Here is a 22,194-nt window from a genome sequence, read left to right as displayed (position 1 = left end):
AAACAGAAGAAAGAACCATATCCTCAAAGATACAAGGAGAGCAAGAGGATGATACACCTGAGGAGCTATCCAAAGTATTCATAACAGGAGCTAACATTTATCAAGTGCTTAGTGCCATACATTGTTCTAACTGGTTCATATGCATGAACTCACTTAATCCTCATAATATTTTAAGTAGGAACTTTGATTATCCCCATTTAAAAATGAGGAGCTAAAGCCCAGAAAGGTTCCCTCAATTGCCCAAGGGCACACAGCTAATAAGTGGTAGAGCCAAGATTTGAACCTAGATGGTCAGGGCTCTTAGAATGACTAGAACATAGGGAAGTTAAACAAGAGATAAGAGAACTAGTAGGTTAGCCCAGTGGTCATCAAACTGCGGCCCCTTGAGTGTGGCTCTTCCACAAAATACCACGTGCGGGCGCGCACATACAGTGCGATTGAAACTTCGTGGCCACACTCAAGGGGCCAAAGAACCACATGTGGTTCGCGAGCCGCAGTTTGCCGACCACTGGGTTAGCCCAATCATGAAAGGCACCCAAGTGGGCCATGTTCCAGCATCCAAATTTCCTTCCAACGGATGAAGAACTTGGAGCATGTCAAGCAAGGAAGAAATATTAACAGAATTGGATGCCAGAGCACTCAGGAAACAACGCAAGGGTAGATATGGAGTGAGGGCTGTTAGGGAAAAGCATGGAGCTGAGAAACATCAACTAAGATTTGATGTGTTTGGCCAAATATGGTCCCAGGTCTCTTGCTGCGTGCCTCAAGGACAGAGCCATCATGGAAGCTAGCTTGGGACAGCAGGGAGGATACCTTTACAACTGAGATGAGAAAGGAAGCGTGCAAAGTTGTGGATGCAGGGCATTGGGTAAGGTTTGTATATTGTGATCTCTCTATTCTTTATTAATCTGGACATGAAGTTTTATGCTATGAGGTTAGGAGCTTAAGAGTTAGAAAGTTTCAAACATCCATTGTGGGGAATTGGAAAAGGTATAACTAAGCCTTGACCCATCCTTAACTGCTTCTTTAGTCTTAACTGCTCACTGATCCATCAATTGTCCAGCCTGTCATCAGCACCTTTTATTTCTTGGTCCCTATTGATCCTTTTCCTTCAGCTTATAGACAGATTTATGTCTCTCCCAACTGAAAACAGCAGCAAAACCCAGCCCTCAATCCACTGCTCAATTAAGTCACCCCAGTGGCATCCATCAAATTGGCAGACCCAGTCTCTCACAGCAGCCTTGTGACAGCAAAGAGCCACACTGTGGTGTTGGATAATGTTCTGACACTCTAGGGACAAAGTAAGTGTCCCTGGGGCTCCTGGACAACTAAGGGAGGAGGGGAAGGGAAGGGGCCTCAAGAAAAACATATTGATCTTTCCTCAAAAGGAATTCCTGGTAATATGGCCCACGGGAGCTCACGAATTAAATGGGAAAGTAAAAGAGAGGGGATCAAATGCTGGCCTTGAGCAGGTGGAATGTGTCATAATGATTCTAGGGGTCATCAGAGAGTTCACATTTGGGGTCAAAACAGCTCTGAGGACTTTTTTCCCCCTGTCATCTTTTGTGTTTTTATATTGCTATTGCCTTCTACTGTTACTTGTCTTTTGCAATAAAGACTATACTAGGTTTGCTTTTAGGTGCTGCAATTTTTTTTTCTAAAAAAGAACACTATGCACTATACTTGTCTTTATTTTTTTTCTACTGATAATATGTTTTAAAATATAAAACAAATGCATCATGGCATGAATTCAAAAAGTATAAGTTATATAATGAATCTCCTCACCACCCCAATTTCTAGTCCCACTCCTCAGAATTTTTCCCCAGCTTTGTGGAGTTATAATGACAAATTGTAGATATTAAAGTGTATAACATGATGATTTGCTTCACATACACATTGTGAAAGAATGATTGGATTCTGCAATTCTATTTGGAATTCTATCTTGGTTGAGTTGAAATTGCCCTCAAATATGTTAAATTTATATCTTCCCAATTTTCAAAGATAAGGATGAAAGATAATTTTACTTTCAAGATGGAATATGAGGAATTTAGCCCTTACATTCCCCATTCTCTCTTTCTGAGTCTTGGCTATTTTATCTGTGGTATAAACCATGTCATCTTCCTTTTCAATTTTTCTAGCAATAGCATTCACCTCTTGAAATAGTGTTTTATCTTTGAATTTAGATGTATAAATGTATGTGTAAACTGTCTTAATGTTAAATGCTTTCCAATATTTTTAAATAGAAAATGACTCCCTTGAGTTAATTTTTATTTTCTCTTTATTCTCTGGAGTAATTTCATAAAATAATGTATTATTTTGAGTAATTTATTAAATAAACTATATTACATCTTGTCTTCTTGCAGATTTAAAAACATTTTCTACTGTTCCCATGTACAAAAACAACTTGTCCCCAATTTGTTTACCCTCAAAAGCACTGAATATTTAATCCATTGTCTCCTTACATTACCTGAGGCCTTATCTTTCTGGTTTTTACATCATTCGTTTTGCTGGCTGTGATACTGTTTTTAAGCTTTGTTTAGTGTATGTTTTGCTTTGATGCTCATAAAATTGTTCCCTTAACTATTACCTCTAAATGTTTATCAGGGTATATCTAGTGATTTCGTTTTATATATTTTTCTTGGAAAAGAGTGAATTCTCTCAATTTCTAGATATATTTTTTTATTATTACTTTGGTTCCATTTGTCCAGTTCCTCTCTGCCTCCATTTCTGCTCTCTTCTTTCTCATTGTTTTAATCTACTTCTTGTTTTTCTCTGTTTGGGGATGTTTCTAAAGATAGTTTTCTGGTTTACCACCAAGTTGTCTGCAGCGTCCAGTGTCCTATGAGTGCCTCCTGTTTAATTTTTAATTCAGAAAGTATGTTTTATACATTTTAATATAATTTATCTCCATATTTTGGTCTGTTTGCTTCTCCAAATGGCTTGCCCTTGCTGAGCCCATCATACATCTAGTTTTGACCATTACATAACTAGTTGCTAAAAACAAATAAATAAAAAACAATTTTTAATACAATAAAATCACTCTTGGAATCTGCATGGATTCCCCTGTACTGCACCATTTTGTTTTTCTCTGTGCAACTTTACAAAGAGGTCTTGAGAGCAGTCTGGGCACTGTCATGTGACTGTGCTGCACCAAACTCCACAGGCTCTATCACAGATGGGCATGTGTGTATTGGAGGGTGGGGGAGAAGTTTAGGGGAAAAGGGATCCAACCATATCCATCCTCATTAAATGTGCCCAAGTCAATCTGAAAAGAGGGAGGGTAGGAGAGAGGTAGACAATTTTTTGATTTGGAGACCAAGATGCCAATTTGGTGCAGGGTTTGGTAGGGAAAGAAGAATCCAAGTGGCAGAGTAAACGTTGGAACCTTTGTCCCAATACCCCAACCACTGATAGGAACTCCAAAAGAGGCTCTTTATACATGGTGCCACCAGATTTATGCAGTTGACACTCTGCACAACCCATACAGTGACCTTTCCCTAGGACCCCATAATCACATATAGGCTCCAGGGTAGGTCCTTTGCCTTTGCTCAATTTGACAAACTGTCATTGAGGCAACTGGTCTCCTATGCCAAGAAATAAATCAGAAAAGGAAGAAACAAGCCCATCAATGAATGCCATGATTCACTTCCTTATCAGAATATGATGTAGAAAAATTCTTATATTTTATTCTCGCAGTGTACTTTTGGATTTATTTTGGTCATCTATGAAGTATTCTGAGCTTGGGAGAGGGCAGCACTAGGATGAAAATTAAATCGCTTATCTGAATCAGAAGTCATAGACGCAACCCAGGCAATTTGACCCAACTATATTTTGACAGTGGCTAGAACTTTTAAACTTTACAATGTCAGTGAGAAATCATTTTCAGTCTGAGAACTTATTCCTGGCTCCTTGTTTGAAACACCCTGTACTTAAATTATATAATGAATCCTGGTGTGTAGCCACAGAACATCAAGCCTAAAAATAGCAGTTTTAAAAGTAATACATGAAATCCATATGTTGATATCCTCATCTATAAAACATAAGTGGCTCTAAATCAAAAAATAGCCCAGCTGGTGCAGCTCAGCAGTTGAGCATTGACCTATGAACCAAGAGGTCTTGGTTTAATTCCAGGTGGGGCACATGCCCGGATTGAAGACTAGCTCCCCAGTAGGGGGCGTGCAGAAGGCAGCTGATCAATGATTCTCTCTCATCACTGATGTTTCTATCTTTCCCTCCCTTCCTCTCTGAAATGAATAAAAATACATTTTTAAAAATAAAGCAAATATGCTCATCTATTAAGAGTTTGACATTTCTACTTACAAAAAAATGAAAAATGAGCAAGAATCAATTAAGATAAAACAAAGTGGGGAAGATCATGTCAGTCACAAACCTCACTTCCCTGACACTTCAGGGGACATGCTTCCCACCCTGGGTGGGAAAGAGCCACTCTGGCAGATGCTGGAGCACAGTCCGTCCCAGGCCACACAATGGTCACTCCCAGGGTCATTTGCCCTGAGCTGATTTGCAGCAACAGTGACTAGCCCAGCCACTTCATGCCAAAGCCTCCTGGAGGCCGAAATAACCAGCATAGTGACAGCAGATACAACCAGAATGGGGGAGAGGGGAAAGGGGCTCCATGCTTCAGGGAATGGTGAGCTTTTCTCAGTTATTTCCACCCCCCTCTGTGGGATGTTATATCACTACCCTCAATGCTTTACCCCTCCCTGTATCCACAACCTTTCCCATGTGACTTTGTTCCACCTTGTAAAGGGGCCCAATTCTTTTCCTGCTCCTTGACAATGGGATCAACAACAGGACTTGCCTTAGACAATACAATGATGTGGAAGTCAAGGTGTGTTAGTTCTAAATCTAGGCCTCAAGAGGCCTTCCATGTTTTTCATTCTCTGACTATACTTCTGCCACCTCCATGAAAATGACATGCCCAGGTTAGCTGCTACTCCCTGGGGGAAAGTGAGAGCCATATGGAACAGAGTTGCCCCAGGAGGGCCTAGTCCAGATCTACTAATAATTATTATTGTAACTCTTATTGTAGTTATTAGTATGTGGTAGGATTTACCTTCATTACCCTCTATATTACTATAACTCTTAATTCATGATGAAACTGCTACACTGCTTGGCGCAAATCCCAGCTCTGCAACTTAATATGTGATCTTGTATAGGTTCCTTAACCTCTCTGTGCTTAGCTTTCTCACTTGCAAAATGGGAATGAAAATAGCACCCACTTTTCAGGATTGCTATGAGGATATCCTATATAATAGAAGCCTAATATGCAAATTGACCAAATAGTGGAACAACAGGTGGAACGACTAGTTGCTATGATGCGCACTGACCACCAGGGGGCAGACACTCAATGCAGGAGCTTCCCCTAACCCACAGGCCCCAGGCTGGCCAAGGCAGGTGCCAGTGGGCCCCCTCCCCCTGATCACCCCACCAGTCACCCCACAGATTAGCCCTGATCACTGGCCAGGCCTAAGGACCCTACCCATGCATGAATTTCATGCACCAGGCCTCTAGTTCATATATTAAAAGCATTTTGTATAGGACCTGTCACAAGATAAGCAGCATAGAAGTGTTAGCTGTTATTGTAGTTATTAGTATGTGATAGAATAAATTGTCCTTCAGGAAATGCCAAAATCAGTCTAGGAGTCCCTTTTCAATAAAATCCTAACTACTAAGTTAGTGAAAATTGAATACAAACAAAAGGCACTGTCTTTGTTCATCTGTTCATTTATTCTTCAACTAACATGCCTGAGGGAATAAAAAGATGTGGCACCAGTCATAAATGCAATGAGATCAAAGAGACACAGAACACTGTGAGCTAGGAAGTCAGGAACTTCTTAAGAGAAGAAATATAATTTGGACTATGTATTCAGGGGTAAGAGAAATCTGGACAGCAAAGAAGATAGCCCTTCCAAATGGTGTGGGAAGAGAATGACCCAGATTGAGCAGCTTAGAAACAGCAATGCCACATCTCACAATGGGTGATGGAGGTTCAGAGAAAAGACTGATATTCTCCAAGGCAGCTCATTCATCTCCAAATTTACTTCAATCACCCATTATGGGATCTGGCACAGAGTAAGTACCTAATATATGTATACTGAATGAATGAATGAATGAGTGAATGGATGAATGATAAACACACATGACTAAACACACTATGAGGCATGTCTTCCACACCCAGTACTTTAGATAGCAAAATTTACTTGAATGAAAAACAGCCAGGTAGGACCTGCCTCATGGTGGCCTAAGTGTCATTCTCCTTCTGCTCTGTAGTATTTTCTCATTTTACATCATAATTTTTATATCATAATTCTCCCTCTGAGGAACTAAAAACTAACATTTAGTTACTTCTCATTTTTTTTTCAAACAAAATTTGGACTCTAATGAAAGAAGAAAGCATGGGTGGCACTAACCTGGTCATCTGTTCCCAACTAGATGGCTACATAGCTACCTTGCTTTTATTCATAGAAACTTCATTGAAAAAAGAGACCATTAGAACATTATATTTTGGATGAAATAGAAGTTTCACTGTTAATGATTTACCCACTCCCACAAGAATATAATTATGGAAAAAGAAATAAAAGAAACACAGTATAAATATATATGTATATATAAAACCTCAGAAAAAGAGTTGGTCTTTTTTCCACTCTTTAGAAACATAAGAAATAGTCTATCTGTTTTGGCACGACATTATATGATTTATTTATTCTAAAATGCCAAGAATTTTTTCTAGCATCCCATAAAACCCAAAGCTATAAGAATGGACATGCTTCAAAAATAGAAAGAGAAAACCCTGAGAGTTATTAAGGTTTTTAAATAGTGGAGCTGATTTTAACTAAGTCTATATGAGCAAAGCCAAATCCACTTCAGCACAGGTATGAATAATTCTGTGACATTCCATAATAATAATGTGTCTAGTCAGTATCTTCTCCAGTGTAATTTTAGAGAGTCCACATGGCATGGGAGAGAGGTGTGTGTGTGGCAAAATGGTAGCCAAGGTAGCAATTAAAACTCCAACTCCTGCTGAGCTTGCAAAACAAGAGAGAGAAAATATCCCAAGTACCAAGGCAAATAGGTATCTGACAGCCAGAGAGAAAGGTGTCCAAGCGAATAGGGTGGGACTTGGGGGAGGTGGGAATCAAACACTATTAACAGGTAAAAGCTTGGACTTTAATGCTCACTCAGGCACAAGAGACAAGGCCTCTGGCCATGTTGGGCAGCAATTCAGAACTTCTACACATGAAACCTGTGCAACTGAAATGAAAGGATTGATATACTCTACCCATTGGCCAAGAGGTATGATAATGAGCCTTTTCTCTGCTGAGTCTCTGATTACAAATAATAATAATAAGTTATCTGAGAACTCAAAGCCAATATTCTGTCTAAAAGGAATTTGGAATACAAATTATTTGACCCACTTACTGTGGAAAATTCCAAAGCAATAAATTAACATCAAAATTAAAGTGAAATTAGGTCCAGTGTATAAGCCACCTGGGGAGGCAAAATCAAAACTACTCTGAAAGTTCTATTGTTGGATACCAAAATTAGTGGGGAAAAGGTTGAAGAAAAGCAGGATTTGCATAGTCTTAAAGTATCTCTTTCAAGGTATTTACTCACTACAAAAGGAAAAATGGTAAGTTTACAATGGATAAATCTGGCAGACACCATCTTAATCAGTATCACCAATAGTAAGACATATTGACATCATGAATCCTTCAATATGATGCACTAAGAAAGAAAAATCATTTCTGTAGTATTCCTGCCAAACATGCATAATCTAAGTCCAACCAGGAGAAAACATACAAATCCAAGTTGAAAGACATTTTACAAAATAACTGATTAATACTCTTCAAAAAATATCAAGGTCATAAAAGACAAGGCAAGACTGTGGAACTGTTACAGAAGGCTAAGAAGGAAAAACAACTAAATGTGCCATGTGGGATCCTAGATAGGATCCTGGAACAGAAAAAGGACATTAGTGGGAAAATTGGTGAAATTCAAATATGGTGTTTAGTTTATAGTATTGTCCCAATGTTAATTTCTTGGTTTTGATAATTTCATTATTTTAAGATGTTAATATTAGAAGCCAGGTGAGGGGCATATGGAAACTGTACTATTTTGGAAACTTTTCTATAAGTCTATAATTAATTCAAAATAAAAAGATTTGAACACAAGAAAACAAAAAACTAGTCTTAAGGGACAATCCAAGAAGTAAAAGAACACTGCAGTGGGGAAGAAAGTCTATCTTAAGATGAGCTTAGAAAACATAAAAGGAAATAATCCTCTGCATGAGAGTCAACAGATATAAGAGAAGGATTGTACTCCATGAATTTTGGACAATATAACAAAAAACAGTAATGGAATATGAAAGTATTGTGTTTAAAATGAATAAAGAGGTAAAATATAGAGAAAGCATAAAAAAAGATGCCATAGAAAAGAACAGAAATTTTTTTTTTAAATCTAAATAGCACGTAAGGAATTGGAAGGTACAGTCATTGAATCAATAAACTAGATGATGGATTTAAGGAAAATTACAAAAATGCAGCACAGAATAAAAATAAATAAAAAGAATGAATGAAAGGTTAAAAGACATGGAGAAGATGGAGAAGTCTGGAAAAAAGACAAGAGAGAACAGATTGAGAGTTTGAGAAGGAAAAGTGAGAGAACGGACAAGAGAGATATTTGAAGAGCTAATGGCTTAGAAGAATTCTCAAACTGAATGGGTTACACATCGTCCCAAGATACCTTGCAATGAAATTTCAGAACCCCCAAACAAAGAGAAAGACAACCACAGGAACAATTATATTAACAAGAGACTTATGAACAACCACAAAGGAGAGCCCAAGATCTAATAGAATAATAACTTCAACAGGTCAAGGTAAAATAACTATAAATCTAGAATTATTTTCTTACCCAGTTAAACTTCAAAAGTATGAGAAAAACACACTTCAGAAAATATGGGTTCATTCCCAGAGTTATAAAGCAGACCTCAATAAGTATCCAAAAATCATTATCATGCAAGCCATACTCTCTCACTAAATGTAATACAAAGGAAAATAAAGAATTTTTAAAAGGCTAACCACACACAAATTTTGAAACAAATAAATAATTAATTGCCCCACAAGAGAGGATAATAGCGTTTGGAAATATTTACATGTGAAAGACCATGAACACTAAAGCCAAAGCAGTACTCAGAAAGCAAATTAAAGCATTAAGTGCATTTCTTAGAAAATACTTATAGTCAATGAAACAAATGTCCAACTCAAGAAATCAGGAAATAAGCACAGAAAATTAAGAGAAAAACAGAAATAAGGGTTTAATAAAAGCAAGAGTGCAATTAATGAAATAGAAAACAAAGTAAAAACAGAGCTTAGCAAACTGAAATCTGGTTCTTTTTAAAACTAACCAAATAAACAACTCTAGTAAAATCAGTTTTTCAAAAGAGAAAAGGCACAAGTCAACAGCAAGAGGCCTAAAGATGGTGATGATTTTTTAGATGAAATGGAAACATTTCTAGAAAATATATAATTTCAAAACCAACTCTAGACGAAATTGAAATCTGAAATAAGATGTATTACACTAAGAGAAAGTGAATCACTAAAAATCTACCCACGCAAAAAAGGTCCAGCAACTTCTACAAAACTTACAGAGAACTAATAAAACCCACAAATTGTTCTAAGAAACTGATAATGAATATTCTGAAACTTATTTTAGAGACTATTAGAAAACAATGATATCTAAATTGGACAAAGACAGTATGAGAAAGAAAAAGTATAAGCTTATTTCCTTTATGAACAAGGATATGAAAATCCTGAATAAAACATCTGCTTTTATTTTTTTTAAAAAAAACCTATAACAAGCAAAACAGTTAATGGTGAGATATTAAAAATATCTCTTTTGGTCAGGAAAATGATAAGGATACTTGCTATTACTATTCATCTTACATATTGTATTATAGCTTCTAGCCAATATAAAAAGAAAATAGAAAAAATTATAAGGTTTAAAAGGGAAGAAGCAAGTCTGTCATTATTTACAGTTTACATGATGTGGTCTAAAATAAAACCCAAAAGAATTGACAGAATCTGAGAACTCAAAAGAAAAAATAAGATTAACATATTAAAAAGTAATATAAAAATCATATACCCCAGAAACAACCAATTAGAAAATGTAATGTTAAAGTAAAAAGACAATATTTGCAATAGCAACAAAACTATACAGCATTTTAAAATAATATATATTATATTCATGGATAGGAAATCACTTATTTCATTGTGACAGCAATTCTGCCCCCAATTAATCTATAAATTCAACATAATTCCAGTCAAAATCCAATCTGGTTTTTTAAAGAACTAGAAAAAGTAGTCATGAAATTAATATAGAAAATTAAAGACCTAGGAATTGTCAGAAGGAGAAAAATTAGAACCCTGCTATATATGGTAACAAATTAAAACACGTAGTACCACTTAGGGAGAGACAAATAGACAAACTTAACAAAAACAGAGCTTAGAAATCAATTCATATAGATATGGGACCATGAAATGTGTCAGATGTGTCCATGCAAACCATCGGGAACAGGACAGACTTAATGCATGGTGCTGGAACAACTGGCAATTCAAATAGCATTCATAATTTCTTTTTTTAATATATATTTTTTATTGATTTCAGAGAGGAAGGAAGAGAGACAAAGAGATAGAAACATCAATGATGAGAGAATCATTGATTGGCTGCCTCCAGCACACCCCCTACTGGGGGTGGGAGGATCCAGCCTGCAGCCAGGGCATGTGCCCTTGGCCGGAATCGAACCCGAGACCCTTTAGTCCACAGGCCGACACTCCATCCACTGAGCTAAACTGTAGGGCATAATTTCTTAAAGAGAATGTAAAGTTCACAAACCATAAACTAAAAAAGTGGATAAGTCCATTTACAATTAAAAATCTAAACTGCCATATGGCAAAAGGTACCATACAGGAAGTGCCACAAAGAGAAGCCCACAAAGGGAATGTATCTGCAATGCATATAACCGACAAAGAACTCATACCCAAAATGTATCAAAAACAAAGCAATAAAACTTGAATCCCAACAGAAAAATGAGCAATATGCAAAATATGAAACTATAAATTGGTGCTTCCACTTTGAAGAATAATTTAACAATCCTTAGATATTCACGGCCTATAGCCCAGCAATTCTACTTCTATGTTTCCCTTCTAGAGAAACTTCACATGTTCACAAAGATATGTGTATTCCCTTAAAGCCATCTGTAATAGCAAAACAGTAGGAGACTAGAAAATGGCCCCCAAAGATAACAGATCTTAATCTCTGAAACCTATAAATGTTACTCCACTTAAAAAAAGTCTTTGCAGATGTAGTTAGTTTATTAATCTCGAATTTGAGGGATTCCCTAGATCAGTGGTTCTCAACCTTCTGGCCCTTTAAATACAGTTCCTCATGTTGTGGTGACCCCCAACCATAAAATTATTTTCGTTGCTACTTCATAACTGTAATGTTGCTACCGTTATGAATCATCATGTAAATATCTGATATGCAGGATGTATTTTCATTGTTATACATTGAACATAATTAAAGCATAGTGATTCATCACAAAAACAATATGGAATTATATATGTGTTTTCCGATGGTCTTAGGCGACCCCTGTGAAAGGGTCGTTCGACCCCCAAAGGGGTCTCGACCCACAGGTTGAGAACCGCTGCCCTAGATTATCCTGGATTCTTCAGGTGGGCCCCAATTGTCATCTCAGGCATATTTCTTTACAAGAAAGACTGGAGGGAGGGAGAGAAGGACAGAAGAAGGGAGGGAGAAAGGGAGGGAGGGAAGGAGGGAAAGCGAGGGGAGAGAGAGTGAGAGAGAGAGTGAACAAGAGAAGGAGAAAGGAGGAGGAGGAGGAGGAGGAGGAGGAAGAGGAGGAGGAAAGGACGAGATGATGATGAAAAGGCAGAGGCAGAGATTAATGTGGCCACAAGCCGAGGAATGCCAGTAGCCACCAGAAACTGGAAGAAGCAAGGATCAGATTGTCCCTTAGAAACTCCAGAGGGAGCAAGGCCCTGCCAACAACATCTTGATTTCAGCCCAATAGTACTGATTTGGGGTATCTGCCTCCATAACTGTGAGAAAATAAATTTCTGTTGTTTTAAGCCACCTAGTTTGTGGCAATTTGCTACAGTGGCCACAGGAAACTAATATAAGGGGAAAAATGATAAACTGTTTTCATTCATAAAATGGAGTACTGTCAAACAATGAGAATAAATGAACTAGATCTACATGTATTCATATGGAAATTTCTCAATATCATATATTGAGCCCTGACCGTTTGGCTCAGTAGATAGAGCATAGGCCTGAGGACTCAAGGGTCCCGGGTTCGATTCTGGTCAAGGGCATGTACCTTGGTTGCGAGCACATCCCAGTGGGGAGTGTGCAGGAGGCAGCTGATCGATGTTTCTCTCATCGATGTTTCTAACTCTCTATCCCTCTCCCTTCCTCTCTGTAAAAAATCAATAAAACATATATTTTTAAAAAAAATATCATATATTGATTGAAAACAGAAAGTTACCAAAGGATATATACAGTGTTGTGCCATTGTGAACATTTTTAAGAACACAAAACAATATAAATTATTTATGGATATGCATATGGAAAAAATTAAGTATGGGGATTATATACACATCTTGATAATGGTAAGGGAAAGAGATTTGGGACGAGGGCTTTAGCTATATATCCACTTCTTATCTTTTTAAAAGAAAGATAAAAAAGAAAATGCAAAAAATGTCAACATTTCCAATTTCTGTAAATTTTAGTCTTTAAAATTTTTCATTATTACAATTTCATCTAAGTTGAAAAGAGAAAATATCAGATTTGGAATCAAACAGACTTAGGTCTGAATCCTGGCTCTGCCCTTAATTAGCTCTGCGACCTTGTGCTAACTAATGAGTTTGCCTTAAAGGCTTATTTTAAGGATGAAATGAGGTTTTATGTAAGTGTCCAATACAACCTCAAAGACTAATAGTAAAGTGTTCTAGGTGGGACAGATTGAGACCTATGAGAAAGTCTAGACCTGCTGGCTAGAAGTGTTATATGCAGCAGTGTTTTCCAAAATGTTTGAATTTTTTTTTTATTGATTTGAGAGAGAGAAAGGAAGAGGGCGAGAGAGAAACATCATTGATCAGCTGCCTCCCACACACACCCCAATCTAGGATCCAGCCTGCAAGCTGGGCATCAAACCAGGTTGTGCCCTGACCAGGAATCAAACCAGCGACCTTTTGGGGCACAGGACAATCAACTGAGCCACATCTGCCAGGACTGTTTTCCAAAATTTTTTTATCACTCCTCCATTAAAAATGTTTTTGAGCTGTCACCGTCATATATTACTTAATAATAATATGCTTATAGTATTGTACTTTTACATATAATAAAATATATACAAAATAATATTAAAGATTAAAAAAAGATAAATGTAAATCATGGAAAAATAAATATGAATAATGGAAAAGACCATGGTCCCTTATAATATAAAATAAAGTGATCTGGCCACCATTGCAGGCAGGCAACTCATTCTATGAGGTTTCATGAAAATAGATGCAAAAACTTTAAACAACATTTTAGTATATCCAATACAACCATATATAAAAGAAAAATAACATAATGAACAAGTGGAGTTTATCCCAGAAATGCAAGGATTATCATTCAAAAATCCATCAATATAAATTACCATATTAACAAACCTGAACAGAAAACCAATATAATCATCTCAATAGATATAGCAAAAGGACTGGATATAAAATCTAACACTTAACAATGTAGGAACAGAAAGGAACTTCCTCAATCTGATAAAAATTCTTAACTAACAATATACTTAGTGTTGAAAGATCGAATATCTTGCCCCTAATTTAAGAAACAAGAGAACAATTTTATCTCTCACCTCCTCTATTTAACACTGTACTGACATTTCTTAAAATAAAACAAGAAAAAAATCCAGTTTGGAAATAAAAAAGTAAAACTGCTTTTATTCACAGACAATATGAGTGTCAATGTAGAATAAAAAGAAAGTGACTAGGACAAATAGGTGAGTTTAACAATGTAGCAGGATATCAGATCAATATATAAATATCATACTTGAAATATACAATTGGAAACTGAAATTAAAAACAATACAATTTATCATAATACTCTCCAGGTCCCTCCAATGTTGTCTCAAAGGGTAATAGATCCTTCTTTTTCACAACTGCATACTATTCCATTGTGTGAATGTACCACAGTTTTTTTATCCACTCATCTACTGATGGGCACTTGGGCTGTGTCCAGATCTTTATTATGCTAAGCAAAATAAGCCAGTCAGAGAAAGATAAATATCACATGATCTCACTTATATGTGGAATCTAATGAACAAAATAAACTGATCAATAAAGTAGAACCAGAGGCATGGAAGCACGGAACAGACTGACAAATCTCCAAAAGAAAGGGTGAGGGATGGGATGAGATTAACCAAGGGACTTATGTGCACATATGCATTGCCCATGGACACAGGCAATAGGATGGTGAAGGCCTGGGGTGGGGCGGGAACCAGGTGGAGGGGGGCAATGGGAGAAATAAGGGGAGATATCTGTAATACTCTCGACAATAAAGATTTACAAAGGTATCAAAAATATGCAACGTTCAGGAATATATCTGATAAGAGATGTGCAAGATCTGCTCCCTGAAAGCTATAAAATATTTCTGAGACAAATTAATTCCCAAATAAATGAAGAGATATCAGAAGACTCAATACTGCTGACAAATTTATCTATAGATTCAATGCAAATGTCATCAAAATCCCAATCAGTTTTGCTGTAGAAATTGACAGGCTGATCCCAAAGTTCAAAAGGAAATACCAGTATAGCAAATTTAACTTTTAAAAAGAATAAAGCTGGAGGACTAACATTACCTGATTTTAAGACTTATTGTAAAGATACAGCAATCAAGAAAATGTGGTATCAGTGATAAGATAGACAAATAGCTCAATGGAACAGAGTAGAGTCCAGAATGGGCCCATTCATATGTGGACAAATGATTTTCAACAACAGTTCTAAGGCAATTCAGTGGAAAAAGCAGTTTTTTCCCCCCAACAAATGGTGCAGAAAAAGTTACATATCTACATATGAACAAACAAAACTTTAACTCATAACTTATACCACAAATAAAAAATTAACTCAAGGTGGATCATAGACCTGAATGTAAAACCTAAAAATATAATTCCTCTAGAAGAAAACATAGAAAATCTTTGTGGACTTGAATTAGTGAAAGATTCCTTAGATACAAGATGAAAAGCATGGTCCACAAAAGCAAAAACTAATAAATTTGACTTAATCTGAATTTAAAACTTTTACTCTTCAAAAACCCTTTTAAGGAAATAAAATCACAAGCCACTTACAAACAGAAAATATTTGGCAATCATCTATCTGATGAGAAAATGTATCCAGAATATATAAAGAATTCTCACACTCAGAAACAACAAAATAACTCAAAAAATGGGCAAAGGACTTGAACAGAAGGTTCATCAAAGAAGATTTATAGATGGCAAATAAGCTTATGAAAAACCACAATGAGAAACTACTACACATCTATTAGACTGTCTAAAATTAAACTGACAGACCATACCAAGAGTAGTAAGCAAGCATGTGGAAGAGCTGAAATTCTCAAAGACTCTTGGTAAAAATGAAAAATGATACAATTGCTTTAAAAAACAATTTGGGAAGTAAAAATCTGAATGAAAAATCAACAACTCTTCTTAGATCCATCAAAGAAGTGAGGACAAACTACTGCCCCAAAATTAAAAAGGCAGAGAGGCAGCTACAGAGAGTCACGACTTACAGGAGCAGAAACCTACAAGCAGAAATCTCCATGGGAACTGGAGTAGGAAAATCTGAGCTGTAACTGACAAAATTCTGGAGGCTCAGTGTAGACAAATCTAAGAGATAAAAACTCCCAGGGAAGGTAGTCATCAAGGGGACCCCCACACACACACTTGTGAGTTTTATTTCCAGAAACTCAATCAGGTTCTCACAGAGAATACTAAGAAAAGTCCCCTCTGGTTTCTGGCACGGAGAGGCAGAAAGTAACCATTTTGAAGTATGCCAGAACGCCCAGTCTGAGTGGCTCAGTGGTTGAGGGTCAACCTATGAACCAGGAGGTCATAGTTCAATTCTCGGTCAGGGAACATGCCTGGGTTGCGGGCTCGATCCCCAGTTTGGAGCGTGCAGGAGGCAGCCGATCCATGATTCTCTCTCATCATTGATGTTTCCATATCTCTCTCCCTCTCCCTTCTTCTCTGAAATCAATACAAATGTATTTTTTTAAAAAGAAATATGCCATAACATTCTGTTCTTAACAAGGCCCGCCCTCAAGACAAGCTATTTTAGGCCTTGCAGATGCTGCCCATGCCCAACCATGATCAACCCCACCTTGTTCTTCGGCATTACCATCCAGGAGAGCCCTTGGGCCGCATCTACTTTGAGCTGTTTGCAGACAAAGTTCCAAAGACAGCAGAAAAATGTTGTGCTCTGATCACTGGGGAGAAAGGATTGGCTATAAAGGTTCCTGCTTCCACAGAATAATTCTAGGATTTATGTCCCAAGGTGGTGACTTCACATGCCATCATGGCATGGGTGGCAAGTCCACCTATGGGGAGAAATGTGATGATGATCATTTCATCCTGAAGCATGCAGGTCTTGGCATCTTGTCCATAGCAAATGTTGGACCCAACACTAGGGGTTCCCAGTTTTTCATCTGTACTGCCAAAACTGAATGGTTGGATGATGAGCCCGTGGTCTTTGGCAAGGTGAAGGAAGGCATGAATATTGTGGAAGCCATGGAGCACTTTGGGTCCAGGAATGGCAAGAGAAGCAAGAAGATCACCATGGCTGACTCTGGAGAACTCTAATACATTTGTCTCGTTTTATCTTAACCACCAGACCATTTCCTCTGTAGCTCAGGAGAGCACCCTTTAACCCCCATCTGCTTAGAGTATCTTATGATCTTTGCATTCTTGCTTCAGTTCATTGGGTTCCATGTTTTTCTTATCCCCATCCCCATCTAGCTGGATTGCAGAGTAAAGTTTATGATAATGAAATAAGAGCTAAACAACAACAACACACAAAAAAAGGGATAAATTATATTACCAGAGTCTAACCTACTGCGCTAGCCTTTACTAGAGGCTACCTGACCTGGGGCAAGGGAATTACTCAACTATAGCTCCCCTGAGCCTTCCATGTGGGAAAGGGAAATACCCAAATCTAGCTCCCTCCAGCCATCCTGTCCCACCGTGCGGGGGGGAGGGGGGAAGGTGGGGAGAGAATTGAAAGTTCCTTCTGAAGTTCACAAACAAGGGACAGAGGCACACTAAATGATGAAGACCTAATCCTAGCAATAGAGAATCCCCTTACCTCACACCTTACCACCACATCACTAAAGGTCTAGTTACCAGAATTTATTTTACACAGTTTATCATTTCTGGCTTTCAACAAAAAATTACAAGGCATACTTAAAGAAAAAAAAACAGTTTGAAGATACAGAGCAACCATCAGAACCTCAGAATCAGACTCAGATATTGCAAGGGTGTTGTAATTATCACACTGTGGACTTAAAATAGGTAATATGCCCTAACCGGTTTGGCTCAGTGGATAGAGCGTCGGCCTGCGGACTGAAAGGTCCCAGGTTCGATTCCGGCCAAGGGCATGTACCTTGGTTGCAGGCACATCCCCAGTGGGGGTGTGCAGGAGGCAGCTGGTCGATGTTTCTCTCTCATCGATGTTTCTAATTCTCTCTATCTCTCTCTCTTCCTCTCTGTAAAAAATCAATAAAATATATTTTAAAAAAATAGTTAATATGCAAAGGGCTCTAGTGCAAAAAGTAGACAGAATGCAAGAACTGATGGATGAGATAAGAAAAGAGATGAAAAATGTTAGAAATTAAAAAAAAACAACAACACTGCTGTCAACTGAGTTACCAACTGCACATGGTTTCTCCATACGGCCTGGGCTCCAAAAGCAAGTGTCACAGCAGACAATGCAGGAGCTGCGTCATCTTTTCTGACCTGTCCTCCGAAGTCACACAGTGTCACTTCTGTGACATTCTATTGGTTACATGAGAATCACAAGACACTCAAGATTTAAGGGGAAATAACACAGACCCCACTCTTCATTGGAAAGAGTGTCAAGTTCACATTTTAGATTAACATGTTAGGTGGGAGATACTGTTGTAGCCATTTTAAAAAATACAATCTGGCCCTGACCGGGTTGGCTCAGTGGATAGAGCATCGGCCTGGGGACTGAAGGGTCCCAGGTTCGATTCCGGTCAAGGGCATGTACCTTGGTTGCGGGCACATCCCCAGTAGGGAGTGTGCAGGAGGCAGCTGATCGATGTTTCTCTCTCATTGATGTTTCTAACTCTCTATGCCTCTCCCTTTCTCTCTGTAAAAACTCAATAAATATATTTTGAAAAAACAACAATCTGCCATATTTGTGTGGCATATAGTTTCCTTCAATTAATAAGATCATTGGTATGTAGCATTCCTCAGTTAAGTAGAATATCAATTTCATGAGGATACTTCAGTTCTCAAGAAGTGAGAATTTATTACATAAGGAAATTGTTAAAAAGTATAAGATGTGAGAAAATTATTTTAAAAACAGCATTTCAGCTTCTTTTGCAAAGAAAAATTTCAATTTTAATAAGCAAAACTATGCCACAGAATAAGAAAAAAAATGAATGGTCAGATACTGCGACTAATTTAATAAGAATTTGAAAAATTTTTAAATTCTTCCATTTCAAAATTATATTGTAAATCTGTGGAACTGTTATTTTTTTTAACTTTAATATAAAATATTCAGGTCCATAAGAATTTCAAATAAGCATTTTAAGAATTTAAGTAAAATAAATCTTCATGCTTATTTCACAGCATATACAAAATTTAATTTGAGAGGAATCATAGGCTTAAAAGTGAAAGCTAAAATCATAAAACTATTAGAGAAAAACATAGGAGAATATCAAGGACTTTGAGGTAGCCAAAAACATCTTAAACACCTTAAATACTAAAAACATGTTAAATAGATTACAGAAAGCAATAACCATAAAACAAGATTGACAACTTAAACTTCATCAAAATTTAAAATGTAGCCCTAATTGGTTTGGCTCAGTGGATAGAGTGTCAGCCTGTAGACTGAAGGGTCCCGGGTTCGATTCCAGTCAAGGGCACATGCCTGGGTGTGGGCTCAATCCCCAGTGTGGGGTGTGCAGGAGGCAACCGATCAATGATTCTCTCTCAGCATTGATGTTTCTCTCTCTCCCTTTCTCTCCCTCTCTGAAATCAATAAGAATATATTTTAAAAAATTTAAAATGTATACAGTACTCATCAAAGGACAACACTGAGAAAGTGAATAGGAAAGCCATAGACTGGGAGAAATATATTTCCAAAATGTATATCTGACCAATGACTAGTGTCCAGAAAATATAAAGAACTCCTATAACTCAGTCATACAACAAACAACCAATAAAAATTGGCAAAAGATTTGAAAAGACTCTGCACAAGAAAAGATATACAAATGGTCAATAACCACATTTTAAAAAGTGCTCAACATCATAGGTTATGAGGAAAATGCAATGTAAACTACAATGAAACAGGCTCTACTACATATCTACCAAAAATTAAATTAAAAAAACTAACAATATCAAATGCTGATAAAGTTGTGAAGCCACTAGAACCCTTATACACTGTTAGGGGGAATGTAAACTGGTACAGCCACTTTGGTAAAAGGTCTGGACGTTACCTATGAAGCTAAACATATGCTTATGTTCTAGCAATTCCATTCATGGAGAGAAATAAAAATGTATGTTCACAAAAAGACTTGAACAAGAATGTTCAAAGCCAGTTTATTTATATTAGCCTAAAAATGGAACTAACCCAGGTATCTATCAGCAGGGCAAAGAATAAACAAATGGTGGTATAGTCATACAATGGAATACTACTCGGCAACACAAAGAATGAATTACGGATACAACTCAACAATATGGATGAACCTTTAAATCATACTGAAAAAGAGAATCCGCAAAAGGATATGTGCTGTCTAATCCCAATTATACGAAATTTTAGAACAGGAAAGATACATCCACAGTGAAAAAAATTAGAATAGTGATTGCTTTTTGAATGGGGAATGTGGGCTGAGATTGATTGGGATGGGGTGCAATAAACTTTCTGGGTTGATAGTCATGTTCTATATTTTAATAGGGATTTGGGTTTTCACAGGTATATGTACTTACCAAAACTCAGCAAATGTACACTTAAGGTTTGTGCATTTTATTGGACAGTAATTTTCCACCAAAAGAAAAAATGCTGTAAATAAATGGTAAGCATGCTGAAGTATTTAGAAGGCAATAACTGATGACTATGCTTTTCTTTGAAATGGACCATAGTTAAGATGAATTAATGGATGGGATGTATCAATGGAGAGATGTATGAATGGGGGTATGCCAAATACAGGCATACCTCATTTTACTGTGCTTCACTGTATTGCGCTTTGCAAATATTGCTTTTTCCCCAAAAAAATCGAAGGTTTTGAAAAACTGCATCAAGCAAGTCTATTGCAGCCATTTTTCCAGCAGCATCTGCACATTCTGTGTCCCTGTGTCACATTTTGGTAATTCTCACAATATTTCAAATTTTTTCATTATTATATTTGTTACGATGATCTGTGATCAGTGAACTCTGATGTTACTATTGTAATTGTTTTGGGGGAACCACAAACCGCACGCATATAAGATGGTGAACTTATTATATTGCGTGTTTTCCTACTGCTCCTCTGGCCAGCCAATCCCTCATCTCTCTCTCTCCTAGGGCCTCCCTGTTCCCTGAGACACAACAATATTGCAATTAGGCCAATTAAGAACTGCAATGACCTCTAAGTGTTCAAGTAAAAGGAAAAGTCGAACATCTCTCACTTTAAATCAAAAGCTAGAAAATGATTAAGCTTAGTGAGCAACGCATGTCTAAAGCCAAGACAGGTGGAACGCTGGGCCTCCTGCACCAAACAGCCAAGCTGTGAATGCAAAGGAAAAGTTCTTGAAGGAAATTAAAAGTGCTGCTCCAGTGAACATATGAATAAGAAAGCTTACCAGCCTTATTGCTGATATGAATAAAGTTTTAATGGTTTTGGATAGGAAATCAAACCAGCCATAACATTCTCCTAAGCTAAAGCCTAATCCAGAGCAAGGCTCTAACTCTTCAATTCTCTGAAGGCTGAGGGAGGGGGGAAGCTGCACAGGAAAAGTGTGATGCTAGCAGAGGTTGGTTCGTGAGGTTGAAGGAAAGAAGCTGTCTCCATAATGAAAGTGCAAGGTGAACAGCAGAACATTCATAACACTATATACACTTAGTTGATAAAGCAGTGGCAGGGTTTGAGAGACATTGTTCATGAAAGACAGAGGCTAATGATGTGGCAAACATCACTGTTGTCTTATTTTAATAAACTGCCACAGCTACCCCACCCTTCAGCAATCACCAGCCTGATCAATAAGCAGCCATCAACATCAAGGTAAGGCCCTCCAACAGCAAACAATATTAGGACTCTCTGAAGGCTTAGATGATGGTTAGCATCTTTTTAGCTATAAAGTATTTTTAATTAAGGTATACACGGTACATTGTTTTTATACATAATATCATCACACTACATTGTAGTACAAATGTAACTTTAAGATGCACTGGGAAACCAAAATATTTGTGTGAGTGGCTCTATTGCAACATTGGCTTTATTGCAGTGACCTAGAACCAAACCCATAATATCTCCAAGGTATGCCTAAATGGTAAAATATTAATGATGCATTCCAAGTGATGGGCTTAAGTGGTCATTGCTCAATACTATCCAATTTTCTGAATGTTTTAAATTTTTCATGAAATGCTGGGGGGAAATGAATGGCTAAGACTTTGTTGCTAATTTGATGAAAATTATAAGAACTATTTCATCCCCACATTTATTTTTAAAGACCTAGAATTTTATAATGTTAAGATAAAATATTCTGGGCCACGGGATAATAATTTTAATAAATAGACAGAAGTTATATGATCCTAATCAATAATTAGAGTGGAGCTTCAAGTGAAACAACTACTCTATGATTCTAAGACTCTTGACTTTTGCTCA

General features: G+C 37.2%; 1 protein-coding gene and 1 pseudogene across 2 annotated transcripts in view; one reads left to right on the top strand and one right to left on the bottom strand.

The window, feature by feature from the left end:
* Nucleotides 1–22,194, bottom strand: part of EFHC2 (EF-hand domain containing 2) — a gene marked incomplete at its 5' end in the record, with an annotated part of 114,231 nt that overhangs the window by 33,571 nt on the left and 58,466 nt on the right. The gene's annotated exons all lie outside the window — the stretch shown is intronic.
* LOC308511010 (peptidyl-prolyl cis-trans isomerase A-like) lies at nt 16,456–16,948 on the top strand (annotated as a pseudogene). Its single transcript has one exon. The product of its transcript is annotated as a peptidyl-prolyl cis-trans isomerase A-like (transcript).

Source organism: Myotis nattereri, assembly GCF_964212035.1.
Source record: "Myotis nattereri genome assembly, chromosome: X".
NCBI lineage: Eukaryota > Metazoa > Chordata > Mammalia > Chiroptera > Vespertilionidae > Myotis > Myotis nattereri.
This window is presented reverse-complemented; position numbering and strand designations above follow the sequence as displayed.